Source organism: Thamnophis sirtalis, unplaced genomic scaffold (genome assembly GCF_051295495.1).
Source record: "Thamnophis sirtalis isolate CommonGarterSnake01/CBP01778 unplaced genomic scaffold, rThaSir2_p1.2 scaffold_2, whole genome shotgun sequence".
NCBI classification, from domain to species: domain Eukaryota; kingdom Metazoa; phylum Chordata; class Lepidosauria; order Squamata; family Natricidae; genus Thamnophis; species Thamnophis sirtalis.
Window position 1 is genome coordinate 114,195,414 of NW_028261382.1, and position 23,544 is coordinate 114,218,957.

The 23,544-nt window shown below is 41.8% G+C and overlaps 1 non-coding gene across 1 annotated transcript; it reads left to right on the forward strand.

Moving 5' to 3' along the window:
- Positions 1 to 16,411: 16,411 nt before the first annotated feature.
- On the forward strand, positions 16,412 to 16,484 carry TRNAR-ACG (transfer RNA arginine (anticodon ACG)). Its single transcript has one exon. It is a non-coding gene; the product is annotated as a tRNA-Arg (tRNA).
- The last annotated feature ends 7,060 nt before the right edge of the window (positions 16,485 to 23,544 follow it).

The window sequence follows — 23,544 nt, forward strand, 5'->3', positions numbered from 1 at the left end:
CTCTGCCCTAATGACCAGCTGAGTGGGCATGGCTCGATGGTCATGTGAACATGTGGGTGTGGCCAACTCAATGTCACTCAGGTCGATGGGCGCTTCACCTTAGCTGTTACAGTGTAATAAGGGTTAACCAGAGAGGCAGTTTCTGTAAGCAGGGCAATAAAGATTAAGCTAGAAACAATGTCAGAATGTTTCTTTCCTGCCTTCCTTACAGGATTAGCCCTATAAAGTGGGGGGGGGGAAACAAAAGGAGATTTCTTCCAACAACCGGTTCTCTGAACTGCTTAGAAAGTTCACAACTGGTTCTCCCAAATAGATGCGGGCTGGCTGAATCCCACCACTGCAACCCTTCCATTTGTTGTTGGGAAAACGAGATATGGTCAAAAAATGCAAGATGGCGGATGCAATAGTAGAATCAAAGCTCTGCCTGGTTGTTTTTATATAGGTTACAATGCATATAAAAGCTGAGGTTCAATCATACTCTTGTGGCTCCCATCTTGGCTTTTTTTTTTTAGCCTACCTGTCAGACACCTTTATGGGGAAGCAAAATTTGTTTAAATTCATAGTAAGTTAAACTTGCTATAGATACGTTCGCCTAAAATTGACCCCAAAATTTCTGTTGCTAAACGAGCCAGTGATTAAGTGAGTTTTGCCCCATTTTATGACTTTTCCTGCCACATTTGTTAAGTGAATTCCTGCAGTGGTTAAGTTAGTAAACATGTTTGTAAGCAAATCTGGTTTTCCCATTGCTTTGCTTGTCAGAAGGTCGCAAAAGGAGATCACATGACCCCAGGACATTACAACGATCATAAATACAGGCCAGTTGCCAATTGTCCAAATTTTGATCAGGTGACCATGGGGATGCTGCAAAAGTCATAACTGAAAAACAGTCATAAGTCACTTTTTTCAGTCCCATTGTAACTTTCAATGGTCACTAAACTGACAGTTGTAAGTCAAGAACTACCTGTATATGTGATATAGGTTCCCCATCTTTCACACCGGTTTAACAGTGAAGATTTCTAAATCACACTGGGGTTTACGCTTACCCACACTGCTCACATTTTCAAATATTTCCCAAACAGCTAGAAAGTAGCCAGGAATGGATTCAGAACAATCCCTAGACCAGTGTTTCCCAACCTTGGCAACTTGAAGATGTCTGGACTTCAACTCCTAGAATTCCCCAGCCAGCATTCGCTGGCTGGGGAATTCTGGGAGTTGAAGTCCGGACATCTTCAAGTTGCCAAGGTTGGGAAACACTGCCCTAGGCTGTCTTTAATATTTATAATTCCTTTTGGTAACAACTGCTTAAAGTTATATCCAAGGGGGACATATCCAAGATTTGTGTGTGGAGAGCACAGATTTGAGATCTTGGCTTCTTATATACGTAATCCCTCTACGTACTGTACATGTGATCAGGAGTGAAATGATACTGGATCGGACTGTTTCGCCCAAACTGGGAGTAAAAAATGCTACCAGTTCGCCTGAACCGGTAGTAAAAAAAAATGCTACCGGTTTGGGCGAACCGGTAGCATTTTTTAACGTTTCGATGATCAGCTATGCCACAATCAGCTGTGCTGCACAATTTATATTTGCTAGAAAGCAGGAAATCCTACTTCCTAGCGAATCTAAATCACACGGCACAGCTGTTCCCCCCTCTCGCTGGTCTACTTACCGTAATCTTCCTTTTTCAGCACTGCGTGGTAGCACGCGTTTGGTGCACATGAGGGCAAAGCAAACTGGTAGCAGACTTTAGAACATTTCATCCCTGCATGTGATGCTTTGGGGTGGATATCCTTTCAAAAGGGTAATATTAGTTAACTAACCCTGACATATAGACACCCATTGTTTAACATCAATTTTGCTTTAGGGAAGGCTCTAACTCAGAAAATATATCTCTGATGAAAGCCCTTTGGCTCATCTCAAAATGCTAAGCAGGGTTTGACATGGTTAGTACTTGGAGGAGCACCACCAGGAAGCACCAGGGCAGTAGATCAAAATGGAAAGTTCTGCCTCCCCCCCCCAAATTTAAAGGAAATCAGTGTCAAATGCTTCTGCATTGTTGCTAAATAATCATCTAAATTTGAATTAAACTTGGAGATTTTAGGTTTTTATAATTTAGAAATGGACCAGCCTAAATGATTGGTCTTGTAAGTCAATTTGGCATATCAGAAACAACCAATGTGTAATGCAGCCCCAATTTTGTAGCTTGAGAAGTCAAAATATGTAATTGATGGTTGGAAAGGTTTTTCAGATTCAGTTTGCATTCTTGAATACAAAAGAGATCCGGAGAAACAGAATATAGGGTAAGGAAAAAATATCCCATCCCAGCAATTATTAGTTGCCCAAACTCATCCCATCCAATAACTTGTAAGCCTCTGTATATGGATGTTACAAGGAAACTTAGGTAAAACCAACAAATACATTTCCTATGTTATTAGACAAAGACTTTGAAATGTGGGGAGAGGAACACACTTAGCCAACATTCTTCTACAGTGCAACTAATTTCCAAAATTCTTCTTGAAAACTAGTCTTTGAAGGAAATTTACATGTAGCTACGAATTCCACTGCCAGAATTTCAAATTCTGGATTGGAAACTTTTCTAAGCAAAATTGTATTAATAAAATATTTTCCATCTGTTCCTTTTGTTATTTTTAAAGGAGGGTTTTCTTTTTACTTACAATACAACTATCTTTGTTGAGTGTTTTCAGAGCAAATATTTATTTCAGTACAGTAGAGTATGTATTTTAAAAGGGAGGGAGGGAGAGGGAGGGAGGGAGAAAGAGAGAGAGAGAGAGAGAGATCTTTACCCCTTTACAAAATACATAGGCTACTGTACTGAAATAAATATTTGCTCTGCAAACACTCATCAAACATAGTTTTATTGTAAGTTTAAAAAAATCTCCTTTTCAAATAAACAAGAAAGCATGCATAGCTAAAGCATTTGTTTATTTACAAGTTTTCCAATTCCAGTTCTAGTAATGAGATTAATTATAATAATTCATCATATAATAACAAGGAAATCAATGGTTTACAAAAAAAAAAATCTAAGCAAAATCTCTCTTCCTTAAGGACTGTTTAAAATATTTCAGACTATTTCAGACAACTTGATGGGAGTTTGCTTCTGGAAAACAAGAAGTCCAATCCATCTTTTTCTGGATGTCTCTGAAACATCTAGAATAAAACATGTCAATGCATGTATTTCAAAAGGAGGTGTTTATTTTGAACCTAACCTTTATTTACCAAGCATGGGAGATATACTCTGCTTGTTCCAACTGGGAGCATCTCTTGAGCTGCATCATAAAGAGCCAGCGGGAGGGTTTGGGGGGGGGGTTGGGGGGGGGCAACCAGGAGGAAAGACATTTTGGTACGTGAGGCAGAGAACCAAATGGTGTTTTCTTTCCCAATTCACAGGATACAGTGAATCGATCAAGGCTGTGTTAAGGCAGTGCTGGAAAATAATGATGGCCACTCAAAATATGGACACTTTGGGCTCCATTGGGACATGATCACTTAGGGGTGTACTCACTTTTGTTGCCAGCAGTTTAGATATTAATGGCTGAGTGTTGCGCTATTTTAAGGGGACAGCACATTTACACTGTTATACAAGCTGTATACCCACTACTTTACATTGTAGCTGAATGTCATTTCTTCAGTGTTGTCACATGAAAAGATATACTTAAATATTTACAAAATGTGAGGGATTGTACTCACATTTGTGACATACTCTATATATCTTTATCTTTTGCTGAGCTTTTCCTTTAGCAGATTCCTGTTGCTTCTTGTCGTACAGTGGAAGAGAGCCCTGGAAACTCCAAGTGTCAATGACTTCTGTCATTCCCGTCCCTGATGGAACACATCTATTTCCTCTTTGATGTGCCTGACCTCTGTTGACCCAGCAGGGGCCTCCGCTTCTGAACTCAAGTTTCCCCAGGGGCAATCAATTAGTTTGACAATAGGCTCCTTACAAACTCCCTGACCTACCCTCCAGCAGGAAGAAGAGCAGAAGATAAGGACTTCAAGGGGGAGAGAGAGAGAGCCAGAAGGACATACTTGTAATTAATGTGATGGCCATTTCATATTTCAGAAGCTGCCTTTGCTATGTTCTACCAAAAGGCTTGGTGAGATTCTTTCAACCAACTCCGTGGGCATCACCAACTCTAATTAGACAATGTGTCTATGGAGATTCTCAGTCATCTGGCTCATCGTTGTCCTAAAGCTGCTTTTTCAAGAGGCAACTGGACTTTCTGGTTTTTTCTTTGAAGATGTTTCACTTCTCATCCAAAGAGCTTCCTCAGCTCTGAAGAATGGTGGTCAGACCTGAAGAAACTTCTTGGATGAAAAACGAAACATCTTCAAAGAAAAATCAGAAGCTTCTTGGATGAAAAACGAAACATCTTCAAAGAAAAATCAGAAAGTCCAGTTCCCTCTTGTAAAAGCACCTTTGGGATATACGTAGACAATGTGCTTTGCAAAACTGGCAGCTTTCCAAAGTCACAGGTACCCCTTGACTTACAACAGTTCATTTAGTGACCATTCAAAATTGCAACAGCAGTGAAAAAAGTGACTTCTGAACCATTTTTTTCACAATTACGACCATCGCAGCATCCCGATGATCGTGTGATCAAAATTCTTCAGGGGCACTTGAGTAGTGCAAATGGGTGTAGAGACTTCTTGGGAATGTTGAAAGGACTGTATTGCAGATGGAGATAGATGGGTGTCTTTGGTAAGAAGAGGGGATGGTTGCCCTTGGGAGTTTAGCAGTGAGAGAACCAGGTATGGTGGAACACCTGTGCATTACCTTTGAGATATGAGCCAGCCATCTGACTGCATCATTTTAGCACAATGGCTCCTTCGGATGTCCTGGTCTGTTGTTGTTTTTAGTTGCAAAGTCGTGTCCGACCCATTGTGACCCCATGGACAACATTCCTCCAGGACTTCTTGTCCTCTACCATATTCTGGGGTCCATTTAAGCTCACGCCAACTGCTTCAATGACTCCATCCAGCCACCTCATTCTTTGCCATCCCCTTCTTCTTTTGCTCTCAATCTTTCCCAGCATTAGGCTCTTCTACAGGGAGTACTTCCTTCTCATTAGGTGGCCAAAGTATTTGAGTTTCATCTTCAGGATCTGATATCCTTCTAAAGAGCAGTCAGGGTTGATCTCCTCTAGGACTGACCGCTTTGATCCCCTTACAGTCCAAGTCTCACAGGGAAAAGTCTGTCATTGGTAGCCATCAAAGACATTGCCATGAAGATGAGGCATAGTTCCAATTTTTGCAATGGTATATTATAGGTAGTCCTTGACTTACAACCACTGTTGAGCCCAAAATTTACAAACATGGAAGATCCTTGTTAAATGATTTTTGCCCACTTGCACAAGTTTTCTTGCCACAGTTTTGTTAAATGAAGCACTGCAGTTGTTCCGTTGTTGTTAACACTACAGTTGTTCAGTTGACAAGCTTCACCATTGGCTTTGCTTGCCAGAGACACTGCAATCATCATAAATAGGAGTCAGTTGCCAAGCTTCTGAATTTTGATCACATGACCGTGGGAATGCTACAACGGTCACAACTGTGAAAAAATAGTCACTTTTTTCAGTGCCGTTGTAACTTTACACAGTGTGTTGTAACAGCTGTAAGCCAAGGACTACCTGTATTCTTCTGATTTTATCTGGACAGCTATAGAGCACATCACATTTTCTAGCATAGTTGCAAATGTAGGATTTGTATGTGTGTAGATGTGTGGGTGTGTATGTGTGTGTGTGTGTTCATTCACAGGGAGAGGGATATAGGGATATTATTTATTTATTTATTTATTTTATTTATTACACTTATATACCGCTTCATAGGGCTTTCAGCCCTCTCTAAGCGGTTTACAGATTTTTAGCAAATTGAGTCAGCAAATTGCCCCCACAGTCTGGGTCCTCATTTCACCCACCTTGGAAGGATGGAAGGCTGAGTCAACCTTGAGCCGGTGAGATTTGAACCGCTGAACTGCAGATAACAGTCAGCTGAAGTGGCCTGCAGTACTGCACCCTAACCACTGCGCCACCTCGGCTCTTACTGTATGTATGTATGAATGTATGTACACATATGTGTGTGTCCCTCTCCTCTCCCTGTGAATGAATGAATGAATACACACAAACATATATAAATCCTACATTTGCAACTATGCTAGAAAATGTGATGTGTTCTACAGCTGTCCAGCTAAAATCAGAAGAATACAGGTTGCTTTAAAAGTGGAAGAGTTTTGAAATTCACAGGGAAAGTAGAGGGATAATACAGGGCGGGGCATAACCTTTTCCTAGGGGGTCACAGCAACACTTGTAATAACAACACAAATAATTCATACACCATTCGAAAGCCCATCAAAAACTGAGTTTATTGACACGATTTAATAGTCAGTATGACCACCATTAGCCCTTTGAACAGCATTCAAACGAGGTGGATAAGAACACAACAAATCTTCAAACAGTTCCGTTCAATTTTCCAGATTTTCCAGAGGGAGGGGCATAACCTTTTCCTAGGGGGTCACAGCAAGATCGACAGCAGTTTACAACTTCCGCGACACCTCATTTTAAAGCCCATAAAAAACTGAATTGAATGAGCTATTAAATGTTAAATTTGTTTCGGTTGAAACTTTGAGAATGAATTTGGAAACTGTGTTGAAAAATCTGGAAAATTGAACGGAACTGTTTGAAGATTTGTTGTGTTCTTATCCACCTCGTTTGAATGCTGTTCGAAGGGCTAATGGTGGTCATACTGACTATTAAATCGTGTCAATAAACTCAGTTTTTGATGGGCTTTCGAATGGTGTATGAATTATTTGTGTTGTTATTACAAGTATTGCTGTGACCCCCTAGGAAAAGGTTATGCCCCGCCCTGTATGTGTGTGTGTGTCCCTCTCCTCTCCCGGTGAATTTTAACACTCTTAAAGTGTTAACTTTTAAAGCAGACTTAAATTGAACCCAAGGCCACAAAATTAGTTTTCTTAAAACATACCTGTGGGAGACCAATGGGAAAACCCAGACAACATTACAGACTGAACCATCCAAACAATTAAGCCCTTGTATATCCTAGTGTTTTCTTTCATCGACTTGGGGGGAAAAGATGGCTCTTTTTTCCAGCAACAGTCTGTTTAGTACTTTAGAAACAGCTATTTGAAAACAACAAGTCAGTGTTTGCCTGCTGGAGGTATAGGAAGACAGGAGGAAATCTTACTAGAAAGGCAAATAAATGCAGGATCGATTCTATGATTTCATAAAGACACAGCTCTTTCCTTTCACAGCAGTTTTCTACATGCAAGTGTGTGGTATGGAGAGAGTTGTGGCACCGACTGTGAAAAAGCACAGCTTTTAAATTCTTTAGAACAGCTCGTCAACTTAGTTCATTCTAGACTCAACCAAGTGTGAGCTGACTGGATTAAGGCACTGTAGCCTGTATTGAACACTGTACTATTTATAGACTTGTTCCTACCAAAATGTCCCTAAATGAACCAGAACTTCAAACATCACACCAAATCAATGCAGTATCAGTGTTTTCCTCAATGATGTTCAAACAACAACACCTCTTCAAACAACTTCGTGTTTGAAGAGGCGGTGTCTTTATAATCCAATTCCGATTCAGGAGTGGGGTTTCAAGAGACAAATAATAATTACTAAGCAACATGTAGACTTAAAGTCAGAAATATTTTTGTTATAATACCAGAAGATTATGATAAAGGGACTATATATTTAATGCTACATGAATTGACAGCAGCAAGAATTGTATTGGCACAATATTGGAAAAATGAGAACACCCTACCAGATGAAAATATAATTGGGAAAATAATGGATTGTGCAGAGATTGATACCATGTTTTCCACAAAATAAGACAGGGTCTTATTTTCTTTTGACCCCAAAATAAGCGATTGACCTTATTTTCAGGGAGGTCTTATCATTTTTGAGGTGCTGGAGGCAGTGAGCAGGGTCACCTCGTGGCTGCTGATGTGTTGCAATATTTTCAGGGAGGGCTTATTTTCAGGAGAGGGCTTATTTTAGAGCATGCGCTCAAAAGCCCAATTGGGCTTATTATCCAGGGAGGTCTTATTTTGGGGGAAACAGCATAGATTGATATTGAAACTAAAACATAAAGGATTTACCAAGTATTATTTAATGTGGAATATGTTTTATCAATGGTTATAGATAAGAAGTAGAAATTAGATGAAGAAAGAGCATTGCTATGTGTAAGTAAAATATGAATGTTACTTTATAACTGTATGCTAATAGAATTAATATAATCATAAATAAGCTAATATAATTATAAATATGGTTATAAATATTACATGTATTATTATTACTACAGTACATCTGTTTTCTTCTGCTGTAAAATGAAATGCCCAGACAACACAATGTATTCAAAATACTTATGTATAAATTTAAAAAAATTGACTTAAAAAGAGAGAGAAATAATTGACCTAAAGATAGTAATTAAAATTTCAATGTTTATTATATTGATGCAAATATCACCAAGGTATAATGGAAGTTTCAACCGTTCCAATATGCTAGCCAGCCAAAGAAACTCCTGAGACATTTTTTTCTTCAAGAGAGTACTTTACTGAAAAGTCATGTAGGTACCGAAGTGGAAAAGCCAGTTCTAACATTTTGCATGAAAAGCATAAGATAAATTCCTCCCTCATCAAACATATCAACCAAGAGTTCTCACTTAGGACATAAAAGACCAAGCTCAAATTATTCTATTTCAGGCGCATTTTTTGAAGACTTACCTCTCTAGAAAAGGCTCCAGTGTGGGGACAGATGGGAGGAAAATGAAGAAGAGGATGACCAATTACAAGATGGATGTACTCAGTCACATTGGGAGTGCTATTGGAAGAGCTGTAGAACCAGGTTTGGGACCGATCATCATGGAGAAAATCTATCTCTCTGGTTGCTATTAGTCAACAACAATTTGATGACAGATAATTAATCAATCAAACTCTGGAACAATGACAAATAGTGGTGATATGGGCATTGATGCCATGTTTAGAATTTTGTATAGATTTCTAGCTATTTTTCAATGAATTTAGTTCTATGCTGTTGTTCAGCCACTAAGATATGTCTGATTCAGGGGTGGGTTGCTGCCAGCATTACTTCCGGTTCGGTGCATGCTCCACGCTTGTGCGCAGTTGCCCAAAAATAGGTCTGCGCATGTGCAGAACTTTAATAAATGAAAAAAACCATGCCGCGCCAAACAGAAAACTGGTTTGGGGGCATGGCAGGCCTGGGTCACTGCCAGTTCTGGCGACCCAGGCCAGCAAACCATTACCGGTTCAGCCAAACTGGTCCAAACTGGTAGGAGCCCACCTCTGGTCTCATTCTTCATGACCCTGTAGACCAGGGGTGTCAAACCCGCATCTTCACAGCATCGTCATGTGACGTATCATGAATTCCCCCCCTTCACTAAACTGGGCATGGGCGTGGCCAGCATGTGACACATCTGGGCCATGGGCCATGAGTGTTAGGCCTGCAATTATATTCCTTTTAGAATTTTGGCCTGCCACACTTTCTCTTATTTCATTATGCTGTTTCATTAGTATAGTCGATGGGAGGGGGGAATAGAAGGAGTAGGATTGTGGAATGTATTGTTTTCATTCTTTACTAGAAGCCAAGGTCATCCTTTATCTCCGTACTTTGACACCTGACTGGAAGCAGTTGGGTGTGGATGCCAGCGTGGAAGAAGATTGGACCATGTGATGGATTGTGGGTGTGGGGACAAGATCATGAACTTTTAACTGGGTGGAATTCTGATGTCATTTCCAGTATTGGGATTCCATAGCATGATGCCAACATGTCTGTCTTATTAAATTGGAACTTTAAGGATAGCTCGGCCTTGGACTCTGATTTAATTCTGCATGATATTTGGAACGCTGACAATGAGTTTGACAGCCCTGCTGTAGGCCATAGTATGTGAGGCCCCCGTGTCCTCCACTGTCTCCTGGAGTTTTCCCACATTCATGTTCATTGTGTAGATGACACTATCTAGCCATCTCATCCTCTGCCATTCCCTTCTCCTTTTGACTTCCATCTTTCACAACAATCAGGATCTTCTCCAAGGAGTCCCCTCTTCTCATGTAGTGGCCAAAGTATTTGAGATTCAGCTTCAGTATCTGTCTTTCCAAAAAAACAGTCAGGCTTGATGTCCTTTATGATTGACTGCTTTGATCTGCTTGCAGTCCTAGGGATTCTCAAGAGTCTTCTTCAATATCACAGTCCAGAGATTTAATTAATTGTTGGAATAATGTATTTTAAATGTTATGATAATTGTAAACTGGAATCTTATCTTCTTATGACTATAACCTTGCTGCTTGTATCTTATATTGTTTTATTTAGTATCCTAGTGTGATTTCTGTTGATTGCTTATTTAGTATCCTATGATTATCACTAAGTGTTGTATCTTATGATTTATGGTGAATATATTTTTATGATGACTATGATTATGATTTATCGCTTGTATGTACACTGAGAGCTTATGCCCAGGAGACAAATTCCTTTGTGTCCAGTCACACTTGAACAATAAAGAAGTATATTCTATTCTGTTCTATTTTTTTCTGTTCTGTTCCATTTGGTTCTGTTCCATTCCATTCAGTTCCATTCGGTTCCACTCCACTCCACTCCATTCCATTCCATTCTATTCTCCCATTGTACCTGCCTCTATCTTCTTTTTAATGTAGCTATTTATTTTGTTTCTTTAAATTTTTAATAAAGTACAACAGCAACACAAAACCACCATTCATTGCCTTTATAATCCCATTAAATTCTAGAGTTAATCTAGAATTAGCAATCGGTGCAGGTTAAAACATTTGAGCTCTTAAAACATAAGAGCCGAGGTGGCGCAGTGGTTAGGGTGCAGTACTGCAGGCCACTTCAGCTGACTGTTATCTGCAGTTCAATGGATCTAATCTCACCGGCTCAAGGTTGACTCAGCCTTCCATCCTTCCGAGATGGGTGAAATGAGGACCCAGACTGTGGGGGCAATATGCTGACTCTGTAAACTGCTTAGAGAGGGCTGAAAACCCTATGAAGCGGTATATAAGTCTAACTGCTATTGCTATTGAGAAGAAGACAGTCCCAGAGGTGTGTTCCTATTGATTCGGACCAGTTCGGCTGAGTAAGTAATAACTTGGCCGGCCATGCCCCTGAACCAATTCTATTAGCGGCACCATAGGTGCCACCATCTTGTTTTTTTGCTTCTGTGCATGCGCAGAAACAATTTGTTTACTACTGTGCATGCACACATAGCACACAACAAGCGAGCAAGAAGTACATCCCTGAGTGATCCAGCAGTAACAGAAGCCAGAGCCCACCCCTGGATAGCCCTATAAGAAGTAAAACAGAAAACCGAGGGTGGTTAAGCATCCGTTAAGAATGGCAGTTAAGAAGCAAGCCTCTAATTAAGCAAGATTTAGACTCTACCATGTTTTGGGGAACTTGCAGGTTTTATGCTGACACTTGCATTTTTGGCTGATGCGTGAAGTTAAGTCAGACAGTCAAATTGCAGAGCAGGGAAAAGCTGGCCAGGGAATCAAGAGGTCTTGGGCTGTTAGGGTACGCTTGACAGAGAACAGTCTGTGCACTTTCAGAATAAAGAACCATCAGATGCAAGGGGAGTAGCAATGTAAACCATTCAGAATGAGTACACGTAGAGAAGAACAACAGAAAACAAGAGTTGGAAGGGACCCTGGAGGTCTTCTAGTCCAGTGGTCTCCAACCTTGGTAACTTTAAGACCTGTGGACTTCAACTTCCAGAGTTCCTCAGCCAGCAAAGCTGGCTGAGGAACTCTGGGAGTTGAAGTCCACAAGTCTTAAAGTTGCCAAAGCTGGCTGAGGAACTCTGGGAGTTGAAGTCCACAAGTCTTAAAGTTGCCAAAGCTGGCTGAGGAACTCTGGGAGTTGAAGTCCACAGGTCTTAAAGTTGCCAAAGCTGGCTGAGGAACTCTGGGAGTTGAAGTCCACAGGTCTTAAAGTTGCCAAAGCTGGCTGAGGAACTCTGGGAGTTGAAGTCCACAGGTCTTAAAGTTGCCAAAGCTGGCTGAGGAACTCTGGGAGTTGAAGTCCACAAGTCTTAAAGTTGCCAAAGCTGGCTGAGGAACTCTGGGAGTTGAAGTCCACAAGTCTTAAAGTTGCCAAAGCTGGCTGAGGAACTCTGGGAGTTGAAGTCCACAAGTCTTAAAGTTGCCAAAGCTGGCTGAGGAACTCTGGGAGTTGAAGTCCACAAGTCTTAAAGTTGCCAAGGTTGGAGACCACTGTTCTAGTCCAAAGCCCTGCTCAGGCAGGAAACCCTATAGTATACCATTTCAGACAAATGGTTGTCCAATCTCTTCTTAAAAACGTCCATTATTGGAGCATTCGCAACTTCTCCTATCGTTCTCCTAAGTTCTAAGTTGCTCCTTAGTTCTAGGTTGCTTCTCTCCTTGATTTGTTTCTGTTAAGTATATCTTAAGTATATTTAAGTCTATAAAGTAACGGGAGCTCACTCTGTTATGTGGTGCTAGGGATTCGAACCGCCGAACTGAGGACCTTTCTGATTGACAAGCTCAGTGTCTTAGCCACTGAGCCACCGTGTCCCTGAGCCAACTCTTTCTATAGGAGCTGCTGAATTGCAATTTTGAATGTGCGAGAAGGCAAAGGCATTGGGAGAAACCATGTTGAGCCATATGGTTTGTAAAAACAGGGAGATGCATGAAGGTTAACAGAATGTTTAGTTTTGCCCATTGATTATATTATGATCTACAAACAAAAAGGGCTGCCTGGACAAAATTCTCTTTTGAAACTCCTACTGTTCGTGGTTTTGTATTTTGCCAGTTCTCTGACTGTGGTCTTGCAGCTGCTCTATTCTTTTAACTTTGGGATAATCCAAAGTTAAATCCCCCCGCCTCTTTTTTAAAGCAGGATCTGTTCTATTGTCCATTCATTATGGATTCTCCTTTTTCTCAATCACCGAGTTTTATTCCAGGTTTTCATTCATGCACATATTTGTTTTTTGATCTCTGGACTTGAACCTGGAAGGAAAGAAAAGGTTGCCTTCAGTTTTGTTTCTCTAAAAATCTTTAATATCCTTAATATGCCATCTGAATCCCACCCAATCACCACAATCTGGCCTCATTTATCTAATATCCTTCTTTATGATTGCAAGTGTTGATCAGGTTTCTGTTCTGACCTAGGCTTCCCCAACATCACAAAGCCAAATCCTCATCCCAATAAACCTCCTTTATTTAATTTACAGTGAATTCCTCTCCAGCAAAGTCTTTCCTGTTCCAAAGTCTTTCAATTACTGACGAGATGGTGCAGTGGTTAGGGTGCAGTACTGCAGGCCACTTCAGCTGACTGCTATATGCATTTCAGGGGTTCAAATCTCACCGGCTCAAGGTTGACTCAGCCTTCCATCCTTCCGAAGTGGGTGAAATGAGGACCCAGACTGTGGGGGCGATATGCTGACTCTGTCAACCGCTTAGAGAGGGCTGAAAGCCCTCTGAAGCGGTATATAAGTCTAACTGCTATTGCTATTGCTATTTATCAGGCTTGGAGAATGGTCAGGCCAATGTCTTTCAGACGCCGCAATACTTGGCAAGAATGCAGGAATGAACTAATTGTGTCCTGCAAACTCCACTCCCCTGTCGCTCCTCTTTTATTTCCTCTGGGAGGGGCCATTCACCGTCCACTTGTGGCCTTACTCCCAAGTCGACCCTTGTTCCTTAGCTGTTCCCTTTGTCTGGCAACTCTGCACATGCACACACTGGGAAAAAGGTTAGCCATCACTAGTATAGGGTCTCCTGCTTGAGTAGGGGGCTGGACTACAAGACTTCCGAAGTTCCTTCCATATTCCAAGAATAAGAGTTCTATTATTCTTTACAGAGATTTACATAGCAGGTTACAAGTAGTCCTGTGCTTACAACCATTCATTAGAAACCATAACACATTTTTAAAGTCTCTGAAAAATGTGATTTATAACTGGTCCTCACACATAACTATTGCAGCATCCCCACGGTCATATCATCAAAATTCTGGGGTTTAACAGCCAGCATATACTTACGATACTTGCATGTCAGGCTCACATGATCACCATTTCCTATTTTTCAAGACTACTTGAGTAGGTGAACAAAAAACATCCTTAAGTAAACCATAGCCAAAAAAACCAACGTTAATATTAACCAACATATTGTGAATTAGAACTATCAGCGCTGCAAAAATTCAGGCCACCTTTAAATGGCAGCAGAGAGTTTTTTGCTGCCATCTAATGGCTATTTGCCTTTTTTTTTTTTTTTTTGCAAACCAGATATGGCAGTGATGGCAAACCTTTTTTGGCTGCCGTGCCAAAAGTGGGGAGGAGCACAGCAGGGGGGGGGCATGCGCCGGTGTGCCATACCCATAATGCTATGCATACGTGCCCCCAGCACACGCACATGTGCATGATCAGCGCCCCCTGCTTTTGCCATGGTTTTTTCGCCTTCCCCAGGCTCCAGAGGTTTTCTATAAGCCCGGAAAGATATAAAACAGCCTTCCCTCCCCCCTGCCCCCGGATTCCCTCTGGAGGCCTCAGGAGTTTCCCTAAAGCCTCTGGAGGGCAAAAAAACGGACCTACGGAAAACTCGGAGGTTCGGGAATGGTGCCTTCCAGTTTGCCTGGAGGGCTGTTCAAAATGAAAATCATGTGAAGTGTAAGTACCACTTTATAAATCGTTAGTAAGACCACAACTGGAATACTGCGTCCAGTTTTGGTCACCACATTACGAAAAAGTAGACTTTGGGAAAAGTTTCAGAGAAGAACAACTAGGATGATTAAAGGCCTGGAGGCTAAAACATCAGCAATGGTTTCAGGAATTAGGTATGGCTAGTCTAGGGAAAAGAAGTACTGACATAACAGTATTCCGGTATTTGACGGGCTGCCACAAAGAAGAGCAGGGGGGGGGGTTCAACTTATTTTCCAGAAGGCAAGACAAGAAACAATGGATGGAAACTAATGAAGGAGGGAAACAACCTGGAATTGAGGAGAAACTTCCTAACAGTGAGAACAATTACCCACTGGAACATGCCTTCAGACGTTGTGGGTGCTTCATTACTGGAGGTTTTTAAAAAGAGACTTGTCTGAAATAGGGTCTCTTGTTTGAGCAGGGGGTTGGACTAGAAGACCTCCAAGGTACCTTTCAGTTCTACTCTGGTGGACTGATTGATCTCTCACAAAGATAGGAGCCAACAGGAATCCTCTTTTTAATCCATGAGTCTCTTCTGGGATGCATCCTCAGCAGTGGTGGGATTCAGCCAGTTTGCACGTATTCGGGAGAACCATTTGTTAACTCTCTAAGCAGTTCGGAGAACCGGTTGTTGGAAGAAATCTCCTTTTGTTTTTTTCCACTTTACAAGACTAATCCTGTAAGGAAGGCAGGAAGGAAACATTCTAGTGTTGTTTCTAGCCTAATATTTATTGTCCTGCTTACAGAAACTGCCCCTCCGGTTAATCCTTATTACATTGGAACAACTAAGGCAAAGCGCCCATTGATGTGAGTGACATTGAGTTGGCCACACCCACATCCACCTAATCGCATGACCACTGAGCCCTGACTATCTAGTTGGTCATTAAGGCAGAGAACCGGTTGTTAAATTATTTGGATCCCACCACTGATCCTCAGCCATCTTCTTTAACCTCGTCTATCTTTCATGGCATCTGTATTTTCTTCAGCAACAGGAAGTGAAATTCTGAAATACTACTGAGTGAATTTGGTATCATACAAGTCGCTCATCCTTTCATCATCTAAACATGTTCAAGGGCTCTGGGTCTACCATCACAGTCATCTTTATCCAGGGATGGATTGTTGCTGGTCTTACTACCGGTTTGCAACCCGCGAGCAATGTGCATGCTGTTCAGTGTAAATTGTTCTTTGTGCATGCATAGAACAATTTACAGTGAACTGTGCACATGCGGTCACTAAAAAAAACCCAAATGGTGGTGCCCAGCAGTGGCTAGGGAACCGGTTCCGGGGCATGGCAGGCCTGGGCTGCTGCCGGTTCTGTGACCCAGGCCTTAATTCCACTACTTTAGAGATGCTTAGCAGACTCGAGGCAAACGTTTTTCCTCAGCAAAGCTAAATTTCCCAGAGGATATTCTCTCTCTCTCTCTCTCTCTCTCTCTCTCTCTCTCTCTCTCTCTCTCTCTCTCTCTCTCTCTCTCTCTCTCTCTCTCTCTCTCTTTCTCTCTCTCTCTCTCTCTCTCACACACACACACACACACACACACACACATTGCAATGGTCTTCTCAAATGGCAGGTATCCAAAAGCCTTGTGCTTTGAGCAATATAGTTGTCTCTTTTCTCCTCTATCGCTTAGCTGCTTTGGCAACTTCCCTCTTTGTCAAAGGTGAATGATGCATCAATGGAGAAGTTATCGCCGGGCCAGTGGCGCAATGGATAACGCATCTGACTACGGATCAGAAGATTGCAGGTTCGATTCCTGCCTGGCTCGACTTTTCTATCCTCAATAGCAATGTTTGCTTCCAGCAATGAATATCTAAATAGCAATACTTCTTCCCCCAAGCTCCTTTAAAGTTGATCTCACCCAGCTACCTTTTCTTTCATGGCCCTTCTGCTTCTCTCTAGATGTAATTGCCTCAGCGAGAGGGAAAGCATCATTCAAGCTGTAGTTCAATCAACAATAAGATGGTTTATTTACTTATTTGATTTTTATCTCGCCTTTTATTACTTTCCAAATAATTCAAGGTAATTCTCATGAATTCTTTATCTCTATCCGGGTAGGTGGGCTCCAAAACCCCTGAGAGCCCCATCGTGCTATAGCTGGGCTGGGTAGGCAGAAGTATTAAAGGGACCATCTTTCTTGTCTTATGTGGTTCAGTTACAAGTGTCACTTTTCCAGAAAATTGCAGTAGTTGCAAATGATTATAAAGAGGGTTAATTTCCTACTGAAATGGAAGTGGTAAGAAACCTAACCTTATTTTTCTACTCCTTCCCTTGAATCAACTGGTTTGATCTAATTTAGAACAATGAATTTGGAAAAGTTGTAACTTTGGGTTTCTTTAGATCAGGGGTGCCAAGATTTGGCTTGCTGGGTACTTAAATCTGGCTGGTGGCGCCACCCTGGAAACAGCTAAGGCTTTTGAGCGCCATTTTCACTGGCAGAGGGTTGCAGGAGGCCGTGGCAACCGAAAATGAAGCTCAGGAGCCTGTTTTCGCTGGCAGAGTGCTCAGGCCGCCACAGGCATGCTTGACAGGAGTGATGCGCATCTGGCCAAGCCCCCCCCCCCAGCCACATCCACCCTACCCCCCCCCCCCCCGCCCAAGGTCAAATACAATCCTGATATTGATTTTGATACTCCAGCTATAGATGGTAAGATCCCCATCTTTATATATATTAATGTGTAATCCATATTAAAGATCAGAGAACAGGGTCTAAGAATTATTTGGAACCCTATAGAGACATGTAATACTAGCCAAGTTATAACATATCATGCAGTGGTGAGATTCATTTTTTTTTACTACTGGTTCTGTGGGCGTGCCTTGGTGGGCGTGGCAGGGGAAGGATACTGTAAAATCTCCATTCCCTCCCGATCAGCTGGGAATCAGGAGGCAGATAATAGATGGGGGCAGGGCCAGTCAGAGGAGGTATTTACCGGTTCTCCAAACTACTCAAAATTTCCACTACTGGCTCTCCAAAACTGGTCAGAACCTGCTGAATACCATCTCTGATATCATGGCTATATTCCATATATATATAGATTAATCTACTTTTGTTTACATTTACCTGAATTCTGTTCACTGTTGAAAGAAAAAGCATCGTGTGAGAATTGGATACCTGCTCACTTATATTCAAGCTGTCAGGGGAAAAACATTTCAGAGAGAATTCAATTTAATTTTAATTTATTTATTTATCAAATGTGTGTATCCACCTATCTGACCCAAAGTGACTCTTAGTGCTGTACTAGCATTGGATAAAAATCTCTTTATATAAAAACAACATATATAAAAAATATAGACCTCTGCATGAAGTAATAAATTGTAAAAAAAAAAAAAAAAAACCTAAATACCCTGTTTTTGCGAAAATAAGGCCTCCCTGAATAATAACCCCAATTGGGCTTTTGAGCGCATGCGCTGAAATAAGCCCTTCCTCGAAAATAAGCCCTCTCTGGAAATATTGCAACACAGCAGCAGCCATGAGGTGACTACGCTTGCCTCCTCCTGCACCTCAAAATTAATAAGACCTCCCTGAAAATAAGGCCAAATGCTTATTTCGGGGGTCAAAATAACTAAGACCCTGTCTTATTTTGGGGGGAACATGGTGTATAAACCCCTAGGCAAAAAGAAGATAAATGTGGCCACCTCAAGAATGGAGTTCTCTAAGTAAAAATCTGGTTTTTGGGGAACCCTAGGCCTGATAATATAACCAGGTCTTGAGAATCTTCTGGAATGTCAAAAGGGATGGAACTAATTTAATTTTGGGAGATGGAATGTTCCATAAGTTGGGTGCCATGTCAGAGAAGGCACATTTTGTGGGACCCACAAAGTGTAGACTCCTAGCTGGTGGCACCCACACCTGCCTTCTCTGCCAGATGTAAAGATACAGATGAACAACTGTGTCTAAAGTACTTTACTAAAGGAAACCCTGACAGTGTCTGAAACTCATCCAAATGCACCATTACCATATTAAGGTAAACACGTTGTTCCTCTCTTTGATTCATGCATGACAATTTCTGGAATAGATAGTTCTTGAAATCACCATTCACACTGTTCCTAACTGCATCTTCTAATTAAATTGCACAAGCACACCCTTTTTATTTTAGAGAAGGATCTGGACCTACAAGTCAACATTTAGAAAACACTTCTGAAATGACTACAGCAAATCATGAGAAGCCAGTATTAGATACATGGACATAGGATGTAAATTTCCCTCCACCCCCAAACACCCCTCAAGAAAAATGTTGTTATTCTGCCCTAATCTAACCTAGTGGATTTTTTAAAAAAAATACATTTGTGAGATACCAGGCTGGATTAGGGACATTTAATCCTTGGTGGCACAGTGGTCAGAGTGAGGTACTGCAGGCTACTTCTGCTGACTGCTGGCTGCCTGCAATTTGGCAGTTCAAATCCCACCAAGGCTCAAGGTTGACTCAGCCTTCCAACCTTCCGAGGTGGGTAAAAATGAGGACCCAGATTGCTGGGGACAATATGCTGACTCTGTAAACCGCTTAGAGGGGGCTGTAAAGCACTGTAAAGCGGTATAGAAGTCGAAGTGCTCTTGCTATTAATATATCCTTGAATCTTATCAAGAATTTCAGCCATCTAAATCTAACCTGTTTTGCAGACTTCTGCATAGCACTAAAATGCACTAATCCTGAAAACATTCTAATTCAAAGATATGTTCCAATTAGGAAATAGGATGCACATAAGGGGCGGGGGGGCAGCAATAGATACAAAAATGAATTGTTCATTATAAAAAAACGGATGCAATTAAACTTGCATTTTCCGCAAGGATTCTGAATTTATTGGAGCATGACTGACTTGTGGGCATATTGTTTCTTTCTTTTTGCTTTCGAGACAATTTTAACTATTTGGGATGCAAATCTCTTTGGAGGTGTTAGATTGAAGGATCACTTCCGCTTTTTCTATGGCCAAAATGGGAGTTATCAACCCAACTCCCAGTGAACGAGAGTCAGACAGACAATGGATTCCCTTGAACTGCAAAAACATCTGGTCCCATTAATTAGCCAACAAGATGTTTACACTTATTGAGTAAAATGTTGCTCAAGAATAAAATGAAGCCTCTAATCCAGCCCTTAAATGCTCTTTCGGGAAAGACAGCCAATTTCATTTTATCGTTATAAGCCTTCCCATTTAACAGGGTGGGGACTCGACGGATTATACTGACTGTTCCTCTGGAGAGATGATTTTATTTCATTTGCTGGGGTAACCACCCATTTTGGAAAGCTTAGAAGAGTGAAAGTTGGCACAGGTGGACATCCAGGTCCAAGAGGCAGGCCAAGCAGTGGGGTCAGTTAAGGAGTTAGGTCAATGGAGCCTTAAGTCACCTGCCATTCATGAGGGAAGACATTTTCTTGGCTTCCATGTAGAATTCACAGCACTGGGCTTGAGTTCTGGTTTGGATCAGATCTGACAGCAGGCCAGTTGACCAATGGAACTCCCTAAATGTCCCTGGGAATAGTTACAAATAAGGATGCCCTTTTCCAATACAGTTTCCTGTTTTTAATATATTATTAGTAGTAACAGGTATTGGGCATGATTAAAAAATAAATGGATGTTTCTTTCTTTCTTTCTTTTTCTTCCTTCCTCCCTCCCTCCCTCCCTCCCTCCCTCCCTCCCTCCTTTCTTTCCCCTGCAGGAAATATAAATTACAGTCTTATAGCTCAATCATTCAATAAACTATCAGTGACCCTACTTTAAATACTAGTGGAATACACTACATTAATTTATTATTGTATGCAACATGTGTTGTGGTTCCTGAGAATTAGATACATCTCCTTTGATGGGCAAAGTTTTTGAGCTTCAGCATATGTCCTTCTGGAGAACAATCAGAGTTGGTTTCCTTTAGTATTGACTGATTTGATCTCCTTGCAGTCCAAGAGACACTCAAGTGCCTTCTCCAACATCACAATTTGATTATTACTTGATCTGAATTTTATACAGTAGCCTTTTACAATTACCAATTTTAAGTTTAAAGCATTGACGTTAACCATTTTTGCAATATCTTCAGTAATCCTCATTCTTCTGCAGAACTGGCATTCCGATAATAGCTGGAGGGAGAAATAAACAATTATGCTAATCAGTTGTTCACTAGAACTTTGAAAACTGGCCAATGTGATCATTGGCTTTACAGACCTTACCAAATATTTTAGAGATGGCATTTTTTTCAGATGATTTGCATGTTGAGAAACTGATGAGATTCTGACGCTGATCCAGTGAGAATTTGTGACTTTTATTTTAAACTTCTTAGATACAAATGACTAACACAATTTTAGTTCCCTGTTAAAAATCACTCATGCCCTAATCATAAATACTGTTCTGGGAGATGCCTGTGGCCAGTAAGAAAACAATACTTCTCTTTCGACTTCTTTGCAGAGTGTTGCTACTTGATAAAACACCTTTGGTGTATGAAGCTTACAAGCTACTGCTAATTATTGTACATGCCCCAGCTGCTTGACTGGTAACTGAAAGCATGTATGCATAAGCAGTACACACCCACAAATACACACGTATTTTCATGGGCAGAGGCCATTGAAAAGAAATAAACTGGCAGTTTTGACTATAGCCAGTGAAGGAGACAGAAGTCTCAATTTTTGCAGCTGTACGCTTAGAAGCCTCATACTGATGCACTTATTACTTGGGAGAAAACCCTGTTGTATCAATGCCCTGCACAAAAGCCTCTGATTCACTTTGTCTTCCTCAGAAGAAGAGACTTAACCAGAGGAAAAATTTAGTGTCCAATCTTGGCAACTGTAAGACTTGCGGATTTCAATCGCCAGAACTGTAGCTGGGGAATTCTGGGAGTTGAAGTCCACAGGTCTTAAAGTTGCCAAGGTTGGAAATAACCCCTGGAGATCCTTGCAGCAGGCAAAAACTCTTGAATATTGGCCTAAATCCATATGCTAAAGTCCTTTAATGGCAAGATGGGCAGCAAATAAATAAATAAATACATAAATAAACAAAAAAACAAACCCTCTGAATTCAGCTAAAGATCAAAGAGGTAAAACAAACACCATAACACACCAGCATCATATAACACGCTGCCACTTGGATATGTAGTGAAAGCCGAATTTCAGGGGATAATAAGGCGACTAGATGTCCAAGCCTGAGTTATACAACAAATAGCTTTTCTGCTCATGCTGAACCACAACTTTTAGCAGACTCAGAGAGTGGTGAAGGATGTTGTTAGCAGGGGTGGGCTGCTGGGGGTTCGCGCGGATTCGGGCTATCCTCTAGCAAAGATTCTGCACAGTTCGACGAACCCCCAAATCCCACTCCTGGCTGGCCCCACCCCTCCAACCCCTCCCCTCTCCTCCCAGGACTCTCCACACAGCCAATTCATCATGCCAGGTAAGTGCAGGGCCCACACGGAGGATCGGCAAGGTGAGGGGGGAAATGGGCCTACCGGAGATTCCAGAAGTCCAGAAACAGGCCTGTTTTTGGCCTCCGGAGAGTCTCCGGAACCCATGGTAAGCAGTTTTCACCCTCCCAGAGGCTCAAAGGAAACCTCCAGAGCCTGAGGAGGGCAAACCCCTCCATCACCCCCGCGGTGGTGCAGGAGGCCAACTAGGCCATGCCCACCATGGCCACGTCCACCCAGCAATGGGGAAGCGAACCCGTTCCTGCAATTTTTGAAGCCCATCCCTGGTTGTAAGTGGTAGTTGGGACACAGTTACAGGTCCTCTGCATCCATGGCTAAGCTTCCATAGCTAAGCCTCCATCTTACGAACAATACATCACTTGACTTTCTCCACTGGTAAAACCTTAATCCCTTCACGTTGTTTTAGCCCTATCGTGATTCTTGTATTGGACGTGCACAGGTTCCTCCGTCTTTTGCAAAGCAGAGAAAGGGGGAAAAAAAGATTTGCTGTTGTTTCTCATCTCCGTCCTCCGAAACCCTCCCATGAAAATTCTGCAAGAGAGCCCGTTATTCATCAGCCAACTCCGAACCTAAAATGGTGGCTCTTGCCAGCCCAGCTGGGTCCTCGCTGGCACTGTTGCTATGGAAGTTGCCAAGCAGCGACCAAGTCAAGAATCTGCAAGCTTTGTAGGGGGAGGACTATAATCAATTCCATGTGCTTCTTTCTTTTTGTTTATTGCCTAGCAGAAAGTAATGTATTCAGAGATTCCAAATCATATTTTAGAAACATAACAAATAGGCCATTGTGCATCTGTGTGTTGGCCCGGGCTGGGAAATGTTCATTGTATGCAATATTATAAAGGTCCCTTCTTGTTATTTCCAAATATTGTGACTGATTTATCTTCTTCACTTGTCACACTGAGACCTACTCAATGCAATTCCGCTTGGGAAGACAAGTAAAGCAATGTTTTGTTTTTTTTACTTCCCCCGTGAATGCCATAAACAAGGAGAGCCATCCACACTTCTGCATTTGCAAAGAAGAAGCCCACCAAGGATGCCTCACTTGGTTTGCCCCTATTTGGGGGGGGGGGGGACCCGCATCAATGTCAATCAAGATCTTTGTAATTTGTAAGGCTTAGACAGAGCCACATCAGTGGAGCAGGAAAATACATCTCTTTTGCATAACAAAGGTCCCGATCATCCGATCTATACTCATAGGACAAACTGGGGGGGAGGGAGTTGCGGCGGAGGGGACTTCCTGATTTCCAGATTGAAATGGCTTTGTCATGGTTAATTCCACTTCCTAAACACCTTGTGAGGGACGCAGTGGCTCAGTGGCTAAGATGCTGTGCTTGTCTATCAGAAAGATCAGCAGTTCGGCGGTTCGAATCCCTAGCGCTGTGTAATGGAGTAAGCTCCCGTTACTTGTCCCAGCTTCTGCCAACCTAGCATT